Below are 13,586 nucleotides of genomic sequence, written 5' to 3' on the forward strand. Positions count from 1 at the left end.
AGTTATTCAATTGGTCCGCCATATCCTTGTTCCCCATGATCAACTCACCTGTTTCTGACTGCAAGGGACCTACATTTGTTTTAACTAATCTCTTTCTTTTCACATATCTATAAAAACTTTTGCAGTCAGTTTTTATGTTCCCTGCCAGTTTTCTTTCATAATCTATTTTTCCTTTCCTAATTAAGCCCTTTGTCCTCCTCTGCTGGTCTCTGAATTTCTCCCAGTCCTCTGATATGCTGCTTCGCTTTGATACTATCCCTGATTTCCCTTGTTATCCACGGATGCACTACCTTCCCTGATTTATTCTTTTGCCAAACTGGGATGAACAATGTTTGTAGTTCATCCATGCAGTCTTTAAATGTCTTCCATTGCATATCCACCGTCAACCCTTTTAGAATTAATTGCCAGTCAATCATGGCCAATTCACGTCTCATACCCTCAAAGTTGCCTTTCTTTAAGTTCAGAACCATTGTTTCTGAATTAACAATGTCACTCTCCATCCTAATGAAGAACTCAACCATATTATGGTCACTCTTGCCCAAGAGGGCACTTACAACAAGATTGCTATCCTTATGATGAAGTGATTATTCCACCAACTGCATTTTCCATCCCTTTTTCATCACCCTCTGACTTCAAATCAGCTAAAAAAGATGTATGTTTGCCTATATTAGGCTCTCTTTCGAGCATTTTCACCCACTGTGTCATACTGGCTCAAGAGCTCGACCGGTCAAATTAGACGTGAGGATGCAAACAGTCCGATTTAGACTTGAGAGGTTAAGAAGTTTATGGTCAGAATATACCTGTTTAAACGAAAATATTACCAATGCAAAGCAGCAGGAAACTGTGGCTAATCTGAAACTAGATGATGGGGAAGTAGTTTTAACATACTCCAAGGTAGTGAGAGTGAGCAGACTTTGAAATAGATAAATACTTTTTGGATTGGCAAGGTTCATGGGGCAAGTGTGGGCAAATGGGACTAATTTAGATGGACATCTTATTCACATGGACAAGTTTGGGCCGAAGGGCCTGTTTCTGTGCTGTGTGACTCTATGACTGCTTTCACATCTCTATATTTTGGTCCTTTTATCCCAAACGAGCTCATCCTTAAACATTTTATTATAATTTCTTTATTTTTTGAATACCTGGAAAGTTTCAACTAATTTTCACAGAACATTCACGATTCTCTAGTAAGCCTTATATGTTTTGTTAGGAAATAGGGGGATTGATGAGGTGGAAATTAAGAAGATAAAATGATTAATTGACCATATGCATTTACTTTTTTGAATGCATAACTTTCATTAATTTGGTAAAAATTACAAATGATCTCCTTCTCGCAGCTGACACCGGCCACTTATCCATCCTGATCCTCCTCGACCTCACAGCAGCCTTTGACACCATCTCCCACCCAATTCTTCTGGAACGTCTATCTGCCACCGACATCAACAACAATGCATTACTTTGGTTCAGGTCCTATCTACACGACAGAAAACAGTTCATCCAGGGAAATAAAGTCACATCCACAACTGCCACAGTCACCCATGGTGTTCCTCAGGGATCGGTGCTGGGGCCACTGCTTTTTATCATCTATATTCAACCTCTTGGCAATATTCTCCGTCATTTTGGAATCAATTTTCACTGCTACGCCAATGATACACAACTTTACCTCTCCACAAAACCAAACACCTCATTTCCCCCAACTGCCCTCACCACCTGTCTTCAAGCTATCAGCAACTGGATGTCACTCAACCTTCTAAAACTCAATGGAAATAAAACAGAAATCATGCTAATTGGCTCAAAGTCCACACTCTCCAAAACCCACCCGTTCACCATTTCAGTTGATGGCTCACCCATACCCACCTCCTCCCATGTCAAAAGTCTCGGCGTCATTCTGGACAGTACACTTTCCTTTGGCCCCCACATCAGCAATATCACAGGCTCTGCATACTTTCATCTCTGCAACATCTCCAGACTCCGCCCCTCCCTCTCCAAAGACAATACAAAAGTCCTCATCCACGCTCTGGTCACATCCCGCATCGATTACTGCAACGCCCTCCTCACTTGCACCTCCAATAAACTTCTTCATCGCTTCCAATGCATTCAGAACTCTGCAGCCTGGATCATCACCCGCACCAGATCATCGGATCACATCACACCCATCCTCACTCAGCTCCACTGGCTCCCTGTGCACCACCAGATTAACTACAAGATTTTACTGCTGACCTTCAAAGCCCTACACCACCTTGCTCCCCAATACCTCTCTGACCTGCTGCTACCATACACTCCTTCCCGGTCACTTCGTTCCTCCTCAGCTGCAATTTTAACTGTCCCCACATTTAGACTCAGCACCATGGGTGCCAGAGCCTTCAGCTGCTCTGCCCCACGCCTCTGGAACACTCTCCCACCTCCCATCCGTCACCTGGACACTATCGATCAATTCAAATCACAACTCAAAACACACCTGTTTAGATTAGCATACCCGACATAACTTCCACCATGTTCACCCTGATTTTAATGACTTAAAATGTTTTGTGTATTTTTTGTTTTTTTTGTTTTTTGTTTTTAATCAACTTGATTTTAATATTGATAAATGTATTGTGATTGTATGTCCTGTAAGGTGTCCTTGGGTATCCAGAAAGGCACCAGCAAATAAAATGCATTATTATTATTATTATTAATTTGTATCTTCTATTCGCTTTTTAATATTTAGTGAGGATATTGTGGCCCTTGAGTAAAACACAATCGCTGGAGGAACTCAGCAGATCAGGCAGCATCTGGAGAGGGAATGGATAAGTGACTATTTCGAGTCAGGACAATTTAATCTGTTTCAAGAATGGTCTCGACCAAAAGCGTTGCATGTCCATTCCCTTCCCAGATGCTGTCTGACCCGATAAACACCTCCAACATTTTGTGTTTTCCTCAAGATTTCAGCATCTGCAGTTCCTCGTGTCGCTATATTTTGGCCTTTTATCCTTAGCTGCATTTTATATTTAAGTAACTTGAAATCTAAGGAATAAAGACACCTAAGAAAGATTAGAAGAGAACCTTAATTAGCCCAGTCTGAAGAAGGGTCTCGACCCGAAACATCACTCATTCCTTCTCTCCGGGGATGCTGCCTGTCCCGCTGAGTTACTCCAACTTTTTGTGTCTCTGAGGACAATACCTAGTTTAATTCCTATTTTTATTAGGAGCTATATTTCAACGTTTTTTTTCTACTCACAACATTTGATTCAAAATTCAAATTCAAATTCAAATTCAAATTCAAATTGATGTTTGAAAAGAAATATCTTCCACTATGAGATGCATTTTTTCTCAATGTTGGAGTTGGACGGCAGTATGTGTGACCTTCGCGTAATGGAACAAAAACCACACTACTTTACCAGTGTTTCTTTAATTAATCTACCACTACTCGCTCAATGGTTTGCTAATAGCATACCCTTAATATAGCGCAAACTGTGGCTTTGACTGCATTGACTATGATGCTTTTATTTTAATTCTCTCGGGGATATAAATGCAAATTCAGCATTTATTGCCCATCCCTAATTCCCTGTGACAAGGTGGCGTGGAAGGATGTTCCAGAACTGTTGCAATCCATGTGGTGAAGGTACCTCCACTGTGGTATTAGGTAGGGAGTTGCAACCACTGGCGATTTCCATGTCAAATGTGATAGAGAAGCTGAAAGTAATGGACGGCACTAGAGTTGCTGCCTTACAGCGCTTACAGCGCTGGAGACCCGGGTTCGATCCCAACTACGGGTGCTGTCTGTACAAAGTTTGCATGTTCTCCCCGTGACTATGTGGGTTTTTCTCCGAGATCTTCGGTTTCCTCCCACACTCCAAAGACGTATAGGTTTGTAGATTAATTGGCTTGGTGTATGTGTAAATTGTCCCTCGTGTGTGTTGGATAGTGTTAATGTGCAGGGGTCACTGGTCGATGCATACTCGGTGGGCCAAAGGGCCTGTTTCCACTCTGTATGTCTAAACTAAACTAATGGCATTCCCATGATTTTGCTGGGGTACCTTTGGGGTGTAGGAGAGTAGTAGTTTGCAAAATGCTGTTGGTGAAGTCTAATTTATGGACACATTCATTCTTTCCAGCAGCAGTGAATATTTACTATCTTGGATTGGATGCTTGTTTAACCAGGCTGCGTTGTCTGATTGTAGAGACAAGTAACTGCAGTTGCTGGTTTAGAAAAAATGCACAAAGTCCTGGAATAACTCAGCGGGCCAGGCAGCATCCTTTTCGAAAGGGGATGAGGAGGAGTTTCTTTAGTCAGTGGGTGGTGAAACTGTGGAAATCATTGCCATAACAGCTGGGGAGGCCAAGTCATAGGATATTTTTAAAGTGGAGATTCCTGATTTGTAAGTGTGTCAAGGGTAATGGGGAGAAGGCAGGGGAATGGGGTTGAGAGGGAAGGATGAATCAGCCATGATTGAATGGTGGAGTAGACTCGAAGGACCGAATGGCCTAATTCTGCTCCTATGACGTGTGATTCTGGAGTCTGGATGCTCAATCTATTGAGAGCTGTTGAACTCTATTCGCTCAGAAGAGTCACACTTCTCTCTTTTGTCTTGTAGGGTCAATAGAGACTCTGGGAATCATAAAGTGAGTCACTTGCCAAAGAATCCAAGCCTCTGACCTGTGCCTCTGACTCTGACCACTTTGGTGGCAAAAACAGGAAAGTAGACTTTTATCTAAATGGTGGCCGATTAAGAAAAGGGGAGATGCAACGAGACCTGGGTGTCATGGTACACCAGTCATTGAGAGTAGGCATGCAGGTGCAGCAGGCAGTGAAGAAAGCGAATGGTATGTTAGCATTCATAGCAAAAGGATTTGAGTATAGGAGCAGGGAGGTTCTACTGCAGTTGTACAGGGTCTTGGTGAGACCACACCTGGAGTATTGCCTACAGTTTTGGTCTCCAAATCTGAGGAAGGACATTATTGCCATAGAGGGAGTGCAGAGAAGGTTCATCAGACTGATTCCTGAGATGTCAGGACTTTCATATGAAGAAAGACTGGATAGACTTGGCTTGTACTCACTAGAAATTAGGAGATTGAGGGGGGATCTTATAGAAACTTACAAAATTCTTAAGGGGTTGGACAGGTTAGATGCAGGAAGATTGTTCCCGGTGTTGGGGAAGTCTAGGACAATGGGTCACAGCTTAAGGATAAGGGGGAAATCCTTTAGGACCGAGATGAGAAAAACATTTTTCACACAGAGAGTGGTGAATCTCTGGAACTCTCTGCCACAGAAGATAGTTGAGGCCAGTTCATTGGCTATATTTAAGAGGGAATTAGATGTGGCCCTTGTGGCTAAAGGGATCAGGGGGTATGGAGAGAAGGCAGGTACAGGATACTGAGTTGGATGATCAGCCATGATCATATTGAATGGTGGTGCAGGCTCGAAGGGCCGAATGGCCTACTCCTGCACCTATTTTCTATGTTTCTATGTTCTTGTAACCACAATGTTTGCATGCTTTGACAATCGTTAGCCTCACAGTGGTTCGATTTTCACTAATAACTGTCAAGGGCAGGTGATTATCTAAATATGGTGGTTTTTGTCACCTTAGATGTTACAAGTATAGAGTCATATTTCACATTAAGCTTAATTCAGATCCTACAAGATGTATAAAGAAACATTCATGTCATAAGTTATAGGAGCAGAATTAGGCCATTTGGCCCATCTGGTCTACTCCGTCATTCAATTATTGCTAATCTATCTGCCCATTGCCTCCACAGATGCTGCCTAATTGTGCTCCTATCTCTTATGAAAGATGCCTGATGTTATCTGTCAGATTACTTGAGATAAAGAGCAGCTGTAGGACTGCAAAGCTTGCAGTTGTTGTTTTGCCTCGTCCAAACCAAAAATCACAATGCATCAATATCCTTCACTGCACAACGCAAACATTCCCATTCTAACGTGGGTGCAGAATGATCTGGTGCTCGGAAGATGCTTGCTGACATACACTATGCCCTGTGTCTGTCTTGGTGCATTGTGAACTCTCAGTATTTGCAATTCAAATTCCCAGCCAGTCATTCATGGCATGTCTCCATTTTTCAGGGTGGGCTTGACAAATTTGATTCTGCACATTGTTACTTGTGAGATATTACAAGGCGAGCCTTGGTAATTTTATAGCAGACTTGTACAATCTAATCCAGGCTACATTGCTTTTAATCATTGGCTTCTCTAATTTCAGGTAGTCCTTACTTTCTCCCTCTCCCTCCCCCCCCCCCCCCCCCCCCCCCCCGACCCTGACCCTCACATCAGTCTGAAGAAGGGTTTTGAGCCGAAACGTTGCCTATTTCCTTCGCTCCATAGATGCTGCCTCACCCGCTGAGTTTCTCCAGCATTTTTGTCTATCTTCTATTTTCCAGCATCTGCAGTTCCTTCTTAAAAATTGCTTTTAATCATGATTTGTGTGTAAAAAAATAGGAGTTTAGCTGAATGATTCTCACATTTTAAATGACTTCAGAAAGTATATCTGTTCCATGCGCTCTGCTGTGTTTCATGATGTCTTTGAACGTCTCGTGTTTCCACCGAGCAAGACTTGGGTATGTTATTTATATCCTCAACGAATATAAACACTGGCTTCAGAGTTTATGTGCAAGTTCCGATAATTTGTCTAATTGGAGCTGTGTGACTTTAGATGCCGAGTGCAGTTAAAAAGGGCAATATAAAATTTCCAGTGAAGACTCTTGTCAGAATTGAAGAACAATTGCAAGCTAAGATACCCTTTGTGAAAAAAATAGTCATTGATGTCAGGACTTGAGGATCTGAGCTATAGGGAGAAGTTGAGTAAACTGGGACTATATTCCTTGAAGCGTAGGAGAATGAGGGGTAATCTTAAGAGGTGTACAAAATCATGAGAGGAATAGATCGAGTAGATGCACAGAGTCTCTTGCCCAAAGTAGGATGAATCGAGGACCGGAGGACATAGGTTTGAGGTGAAGGGGAGAAGATTTAATAGGAATCTGAGGGGTAACTTTTTCACTCAAAGGGTGGTGGGTATATGGAACAAGCTGCCAGAGGAGGTAGTTGAGGCAGGAGTATTTAAAAAACAGTTAGACAGGTACATGGATAGGACTGGTTAGAGGGATATGGACCAAACATGGGCTGTATCCCACATTGTGTAGCTTGGGCATGTTGGTCGGTATGGGCAAGTTGGGCTGAAGGGCCTGTGTCCTTGCTGTATCATTCTATGACTATGTTCGTGTTAAGATTTTGTTTTTGCCCAGATGTTTTCCCAGGTATAAATTGTTTGGTTGAAGCAACATAAATGTATATTATAAAATCATATCATATCATTGAATACTATCACCAGTATGCTAAAAGTTTCGAGCTTAAACAAATCTGTACATTCAACATTTATAAATCTATATAATTAATAACATAACCACAGGCACCACATTGGTGTTATTTTGGTGTTAAACAGTACTTTTTAAAATTAAGTTTTGCACTAATCCCATGAAATCACTTCAAACTCAAACAAAAGGGGGGTAGGAGCTGGCAAATGATAGGTGGATAGACACAAAATACTGGAGTAACAGCGGGACAGGCAGCATCTCTGGATAGAAGGAATGGGTGACATTTCGGGTCGAGACCCTTCTTCAGAGTCTGAATAGGAAAGGCTTAAAAAGATATGTCCAAATGCAGATAAATGGGAGTAAGGCGCTATGGTTGGTGTGAACACTTTGGACCTGTTTCTGTGCTGTGCATCTCTTGAATGTGCTCAGATAAAACTAATACAAAGACTATTCTCTGTTTCCTGTAAAAAGATAGATATACGGTAACTTAGGCTCAAGAGAGTCCACAGCTACATCTTTGACCTGGAGACGGTGAGTGGAATGGAAGAAGTTGTTCAATATCAGAACATGTTCAGCCAAGTGAATGAGCGTGATAGTGAATGGGAACGGGTTGGGGTTCTGGGTCAGGGCGGTAAAAATGTATGACCTTCTGCCAAGTGTAGAGACAATAAGTATAACATACAATCTATCATAGAAACATAGAAAATAGGTGCAGGAGTAGGCCATTCGGCCCTTCGAGCCTGCACCGCCATTCAATATGATCATGGCTGATCATCCAACTCAGTATCCTGTACCTGCCTTCTCTCCATACCCCCTGATCCCCTTAGCCACAAGGGCCACATCTAACCCTCTTAAATATAGCCAATGAACTGGCCTCAACTACCTTCTGTGGCAGAGAATTCCAGAGATTCACCACTCTCTGTGTGAAAAATGTTTTTCTCATCTCGGTCCTAAAAGACTTCCCCCTTATCCTTAAACTGTGACCCCTTGTTCTGGACTTCCCCAACATCGGGAACAATCTTCCTGCATCTAGCCTGTCCAACCCCTTAAGAATTTTGTAAGTTTCTATAAGATCCCCCCTCAATCTTCTAAATTCTAGCGAGTACAAGCCGCGTCTATCCAGTCTTTCTTCATATGAAAGTCCTGACATCCCAGGAATCAGTCTGGTGAACCTTCTCTGTACTCCCTCTATGGCAAGAATGTCTTTCCTCATATGGAGGAAAAGGAATTAAAGATTGAATTGATACAGATCAGAATGCAAGGAAGGCTTCAATTGTGAATAATTATAAGGATGGATCAATTAGGCCAAATTAATTCTTATTTCAGCGTTGCGTTTTCTATGTAGAGTCATATCATTGTAGTTGATATTTGTCTTCAAATAACAATGCAATTCAGCATTGTGTTCATCAATTATTTGAAATGGTCCTTGTTTCCATTTCTCTCTGGATTCTGTTGGGAAGAGTTCTAGTACCAAATGGTTATTTTTGCTCAGCCTTTTCTATAAGGACTTACAGTTTACAAATGCTTTATTGTCTTTTCTTACTCCAAACAAATAAGCAAAGAGCTCGATAATTTGCTGCCACCTGATATGCAATGCTGGACTGTGCTACTCCACTGTATGCTGGAATTCAAATTCTTATCACCCGATGCAAAATCTATTTACATGTTGACTCAACAAGATAACAACCCAGAGCCAAGATCAACGAGAACTAAGCAACCTTTGCAGAAACAACATGCACAAAAAGTAAAAATTGTGTCCATTCAAATTAGAGTTAAAAATATCTTATTCTTATCTTACCTTGCAATCAGTTAAAATGCAAAAGGTATACGATGCTGTTCGAAAAATGATTGCAAATATGTTACATAGCAAAGCTTTGGCCCTCTCGGATGGTTGTGCTCTCACCTCAGCCTCAAGTGATTATGGATTCAAATACTCTTCTTGCACCTGAGCATATAATTGGCCCTTGAGTGTGTTTTGCCTAAGGCATGACCTTCTCTGTCACGTATAGACTGCTTTCTCCCTTTTACTGTTCAATCTGAAATGCTTCTCTATCCACAGACGCTGAGTGTTACCAGCATTTTATGTTTTTATTTCAAGTTTCCAGCCTCTGCAGCTAATTTTTTAATTTTGATCTCAGCCAGTAGCTTCTCGGACTGGAGGCCTTTGACTAGTGGTGTGCGCCTGGGTTTGGTGCTGGGCCCGTTACTGTTTATCATCTACATCAATGATTTGGATGAGAACATAAAGGGCAAGATGTGCAAGTTTGTGGATGATACAAAAGTGGGTGGTTTTGCAGATAGTGAAGATGGTTGTGAACGATTGCAGCATGATCTGGATCAATTAGCCAGGTGGGCCTAGGAATGGTTGATGGAATATAATACAGAGAATTAAATTGTCCATTTTGGGACATCTAACAAGGGCAGGACCTACACAGTGAATGGTAGGCCTCTGGGGAGTGTTGTAGAGCAGAGGGATCTAGGAGTGCAGGTGCATGGTTCCTTGAAGGTCGTGCCGCAGGTAGATAAGATGGTCAAAAAGGCTTTTGGCACATTGACTTTCATCAGTCAGAGTATAGAAGTTGGGAGGTCATGTTGCAGTTGTATAAGACATTGGTGAGATCGCATTTAGAATATTGTGTTCAGTTCTGGGCACCATATTATAGGAAAGATATTGTCAAGCTTGAAAGGGTTCGGAGAAGATTTACGAGGATGTTGCCAGGACTAGAGGGTGTGAGCTATAGGGAGAGGTTGAGTAGGCTGGATCTCTACTCCTTGGAGCGCAGGAGGATGAGGGGTTTTCTTATAGATAGAGGTGTACAAAATCTTGAGAGGAATAGATCGGGTAGATGCACAGTGTCTTTTGCCCAGAGTAGAATTGAGGACCAGAGGACATAGGTTCAAGGTGAAGGGGGAAAGATTCAATAGAAATCTGAGAGGTAACTTTCACACAAAAGGCGGTGGGTGTATGGGACAAGCTGCCAGATGAGGTAGTTGAGGCTGGGATTATCCCAACATTTAAGAAACAGTTAGACAGGTACATGGATAGGACAGGTTTGGTGATATATGGACCAAGCGCAGGCAGGTGGGACTAGTGTGGCTGGGACATGTTGGCCAGTGTGGGCAAGTTGGGCTGAAGGACCTGTTCCCACACTGTATGACTCTGAGTCACCTTACGAAAAGGAAGACTCGTATCAACTGTAGCGCACAGACATATACAGGTTTCTGCTCTGCTCTTTCATTGCAGGAATTACTATAAAATAGCGTTGGGGCAGTTCGGCATCATACAGCATTCTCACAGCTACACACAATTTAGCACTGAATTAGCAGTCACAAAGATTTAGCGTGATGACCCGGAGCTGAACTTAGAAAGTTGGGTTTACTGTTGAAACGAGAGAGGCGAAATTCCATTCTGAATCCAGCTTCTGCCATAACCAAAGGATTCTCCTGTTCTTCCACTGACATGTCTTTCATTTAGGTAAAGCCTAAACTATCAGTTCAAAACTAAACTAAACTCAAGCCTTCCCCCATTCAAGCAAAACAGACAGAAGCACCAGCCCCAGAAATCAGCAAGGACTCCAAGATGGCAAGTTTGGTTGAATAGACTTTATTTCTGCTTAGTTCCACTGTACATTGATTTATGGAACTGCATGAAGGTAAATTCATTCAAGGCAAGTCTAAAAGTACAAAATAATCACGCACAGAAAAACATGCAACCATTGCCAGGGAGTGTTGCCATTGGATAACGAGCGAAAAGAAAGTGGTCAGTTACTAGCAGAGAACAAGTAAAGAAATTACGATTTTAGGACTAACTACAATATTATAACCATATCACACCAACCTCCTGCAACTATTTTTTTTTTGAAGGAACATTCATAGCTGACGCTGTGACGTAGTGTGACATAGTGTGACGCTGATAGGCCCACAAGGAACATGCGATGTATTTACTCAATTTTAATAAAGAACTCTCCCCATTCAATGATGCAATAGTCACTTGCAGAATGGGTATAAAAAACAATAATAGACTATATCATCTCCCAAGCATTTTCCACCATTTAGCGCTGATCTATGATGAAATATATCCTACTTGGAGTAAACAAATATGTCAAACGAATTTGCAAGAATTGCATCTAAATAGCATGAAAAGATTTTCAGAAACCCATTTAACTTAAGTTCTATCATGCAGAGTAATCTGCCCTGGCAGTAAATTTATTGGGCAATCCTGTTGTACAAGCTATTTCAATATTCAACAAAAGATGATTTCCTTTCTTTTGTGTTTGATGTTGGATGTACTTTCTACCATCTTCAAAAGCGATAAAAGGCTCAAAACGGCCCCATGTATGTATCCAGTCGATAGTTGAGTGGCACGGGTGGTTATAGCCCCAGTTTTCAGAACAAGATTACTTGATACCAAATTGGCCTCACACTTGGAACCACCAACTCCCTCTGACCACCCCCATCTGGATTAAGGGCAGTGGAGTTAGATCAGGAGCAATGATTGAACTGGCTAATATTCACTATGCACTCTGGAAATGATCATTACTTAAGGAAGGAATTGAAGGACCATGTCACTTGCTATTTTCTATGGTGCCAGCAATGGGAGATTCATCTCGTTTCCTTCAACCAAGAAGCCTGGATTAGAACTGGCCTTTCCCCATTGACCAGCATTCAATCCTGACTATGGGTGCTGTCCGTACAGAGTTTGTACATTCTCCCCATGACCTGCTTGGGTTTTCTGGCGGTGTTCCGGTTTCCTCCCACACTACAAAGACATACCAGGTTTGCCGGTTAATTAGCTTCAGTAAAAATTGTAAATTGTCCCTCATGTGCAGGATAGTGCTAGTGTATGGGGTTCGCTGGTCAGCGCAGAATTGGTGGGCCAAAGTGCCTGTTTTGCGCTCTATATTTCAAACTAAACTAAACTCCGTAACCTGTCACCAGGTCGCGCACAGAGTTTCTCAGCAGAAACCGGGAGTTTGTCTTAGAATGAGGCTCCAACTCTCGCCATCTTTCCCAGGTAGAAGTTGGCGCCTTGCTGCCACTTGGAAGAGTATCTGATGAAGGGTCCACACCCTCTCCTTTACATGTGGAGTATCCTGATTGATCTGAGCCATGCAGCCTACGTTAAGGTTATAAGTGATAGGAGCAGAATTAAGCCATTCGGCTCATCAAGTCTGTGCCATTCAATTATGACTGATCTATCTCTCCCTCCGAACCCCATTCTCCTGCCTTCTCCCCATAACCCCTGATACCCATACTAATCAAGAATTTATCTCTGCTTGGCCTCCTCAGCCTTCTGTGGCAAAGAATTCCACAGATTCACCACCCTCTGAATAAAGAAATTCCTTCTCATCTGCTTCCTAAAGGAACATCCTTAAATTCTGAGGCTATGACCGCTAGGCCTAGACTCTCCCACTAATGGAAACATCCTCTCCACATCCACTCTATCCAAGCCTTTCACTATTTGGTACGTTTCAATGAGGTCCCCCTCATTCTTCCAAACTCCAGCGCCGTCAAACGCTCATCATTAGTTCACCCACTCATTCCTGGGATCATTCTTGTAAACATCCTCACGACCCTCTCCAGGGCCAGCACATCCTTCCTCAGATATGGTGTCCACAATTGCTCAGACTACTCCAAATGCACACTAACCAGCACCTTATAGAGCCTCAGCATTACATCCCTGTTTTTGTATTCTAGCACTCTTGAAGTAAATGTTAGCATTGAATTTGCCTTCTTTACGACCAATTCGATTTGCAGATTAACTATTTGGGAATCCTGCACCAGCACTCCCCAGTCCCTTTGCACCTCCGATTTCTGGATTCTTTCCCCATTTAGAAAATAGTCTACGCCGTGATTCCTACTGCCATTCCACTGGGTAGCACCGTCAGCGATGGCAGCCTCACCAACAGTCTGACTGTCTTTTCATCTTTTTTGTTATTATTAGTATGTTTTAAAAGTATGTGTTAATGTTCTCTGGTTTGTTTTATGTGGGGGGTGGGGGGTGGGGGTCGGGGGAAACTTTTTTCACTCTTTTACCTTGCCGGAGATGTGATTGTTTTCCGGATCGTATCTCCGGTCGCTCTGCGGCCTAACATCATGGAGCTGGCGGCCTTGCTCAGGACTGATTTTGAGACCCACCGCGGGGCGGTGGACTTACCATCGGAGCCTGCGATCCCTGGCCTGGGATCGACGTTCCTGCGGATTTGAACATCGACGGAGCTCGCAGTCTCGGGTAGAGACTGATGTCGGGAAGCTTCAAGTCGCAGAAGGTTCGACCAGCCCCA

The 13,586-nt window shown here is 42.7% G+C and overlaps 1 long non-coding RNA gene across 1 annotated transcript; it reads right to left on the reverse strand.

Moving 5' to 3' along the window:
- Nucleotides 1-245: 245 nt before the first annotated feature.
- Nucleotides 246-12,905, reverse strand: LOC116977229. Its single transcript, XR_004413150.1, has 3 exons — nt 12,895-12,905; nt 3,404-3,405; nt 246-569 (listed from the first exon to the last, which is right to left on the reverse strand). It is a non-coding gene; the product is annotated as an uncharacterized LOC116977229 (long non-coding RNA).
- Between the last annotated feature and the right edge of the window lie 681 nt (nt 12,906-13,586).

This window comes from Amblyraja radiata, chromosome 9, assembly GCF_010909765.2.
Source record: "Amblyraja radiata isolate CabotCenter1 chromosome 9, sAmbRad1.1.pri, whole genome shotgun sequence".
NCBI lineage: Eukaryota > Metazoa > Chordata > Chondrichthyes > Rajiformes > Rajidae > Amblyraja > Amblyraja radiata.